This window comes from Peromyscus californicus, unplaced genomic scaffold (assembly GCF_007827085.1).
Source record: "Peromyscus californicus insignis strain IS unplaced genomic scaffold, ASM782708v3 Scaffold_11__1_contigs__length_118956290, whole genome shotgun sequence".
Lineage (NCBI taxonomy): Eukaryota > Metazoa > Chordata > Mammalia > Rodentia > Cricetidae > Peromyscus > Peromyscus californicus.
The window spans coordinates 38094060-38096190 of NW_026294402.1; the positions used below are offsets into that span (position 1 = coordinate 38094060).

At 47.3% G+C, this 2131-nt stretch overlaps 1 pseudogene; it reads left to right on the forward strand.

The window, feature by feature from the left end:
* The first annotated feature begins 609 nt into the window (after positions 1-609).
* LOC128103999 (glyceraldehyde-3-phosphate dehydrogenase-like) lies at positions 610-1500 on the forward strand (annotated as a pseudogene).
* Positions 1501-2131: the final 631 nt, after the last annotated feature.

Consider the following 2131-nt stretch of genomic DNA (forward strand, 5'->3'; position numbering starts at 1 on the left):
TTTTCCCAAGCGTTTCTAGATAGCACCTGATGGTCATTTCAACGCTTCCTGTATGGTCCTTGTTTGAAGGTAATCTGCTTTTTCTCTATGTAGAAACTTTGCATCTTTGTTTTTGATCCTCATAAGTCTCACCTAATATTAGTGACGAACAAGTTCGATTTGAAACTAAACTCAATACCATTATCTTAGTATCCATCGAAAATGAAATATTTAGGGCACGAGGATGTAATTCAGTTGGTAGAGTGCTTGCCTAGCATACTCAAAGCTCTGTGTTGTATCCCAAGCACTGCATAAAAAATGAGGCACACACCTGTGATCACAACACTCAAGAAATAGAAGCTGGAGACTCAGGAGTTCCAAGTTGTCTTAGGCTATCTAGCAAGATTAAGGCCAGCTTGGACTACATGAAATCTTACCTTAAAAAAAAAAAAAAAATTGCTTAGGGCTCTCGGCTCCTCCCTGTTCCAGAGACAGCCACATCTTTTCCTGCAGAGCTGAGACACGATGGTGAATGTTGGCGTGGATGGATTTGGCCTGCATTGGATGCCTGGTTACCAGGGCTGCTTTCATGTCTGGCACAGTGAACATTGTTGCCATCAGTGACCCCTTCATTGACCTAACCACATGGTCTACATGTTTCAGGATGACTCTTCCCATGGCAAGTTCAATGGCACAGTCAAGGTTGAAAATGGGAAGTTTGTGGTCAATGAGAAGGCCGTCACCATCTTCCAGGAGCGAGATCCCACCAACATCAAATGGAGTGATGTTAGTGCTGAGTATGTTGTGGAGTCTACTGGTGTCTTCACCACCATGGAGAAGGCTGGGGCCCATTTGAAAGGTGGGGCCAAAAGGGCCATCATCTCTGTCCCTTCTGCTGAAGGCCCCATGTTTGTGATGGCTGTGGACTGTGACAAGTACGACAACTCACTCAAGATTGTCAGCAGTGCTTCCTGCACCACCAACTGCTTAGCCCCCCCTGGCCAAGGTCATCCACGACAACTTTGTCATTGTGAAGAACTCATGACCACAGTCCATGCCATCACTGCCACCTCAGAAGAGTTCGGATGGTCCCTCTGGGAAGCTGTGGCGTGATGGCCATGGGGCTGCCCAGAACATCATCCCTGCATCCCCTGGTGCTGTCAAGGCTGTGGACAAGGTTATCCGGACCAGAAGCTCACGGGCATAGCCTTCTGTGTTCCTACCCCCAATGCGTCCATCTTGGATCTTTTGTGCCACCTGGAGAAAGCTGCCAAGTATGATGACATTAAGAGGGTGGTGAAGCAGGCATCTGATGGCCTACTAAAGGGCATCCTGGGCCACACTGAGGACCAGGTTGTCTCCTGCAACTTTAACAGTGACTCCCACTCTTCCACCTTTGATGCTGGGGCTGGCATTACTCTCAGTGATGACTCTGTAAAGCTCACTTCCTGGTATGACAATGAATATGGCTACAGCAACAGGGTGGTGGACCTCATGGCCTACATGGCCTCCAAGGAGTAAGAAGCCTGCCCTGGACCACTCATCCCAGCAAGGATAGGAGAGCAAGAGAGAGGTCCTCAGTTGCTGAGCAGTCCCTGACCCAACTCAGCCCCTGACACTGAGCATCTACCTCAGTTTCCATCCCAGACCCCCAGAATAACAGGAGGGGTTGAGGGAGCCTTACTCTCCCTTATACCATCAATAAAGATCACTGCACCCCCCAAAATACTTAGATATAAATCTTTCAAATGCACATAAGATTTACTTGAGGAAACTATAAAACTCTTGTGAAGGAAATCAGGCAAAGAAATGATTGGAGAGCTATCCCATGTTCATGGATAGGAAGACTTGATATCATCAGGCTGTCAATTCTTCCTAACTTGATGAATGCAGGACCACTGAGAGGGCTCGGCAGGTAAAGGTGCTTGCCACCAAGCCTGGCAACCTGAATTTGATCCCCATAACCAATCTCAATCAGAACCCAAGTGAGTTATTTTGTGTATATTGATAAACTGACTCTAACATTTAAGTAAAAAAGGCCAAAGACCCAGAGTAGCCGCACAACACTGAAGGAGAAATGGTCAACCAACTGACATCTACAGACTCCAAGAAAGCAATCATGGCTGAGTGGTATGGGGGAGGACAGACAAAT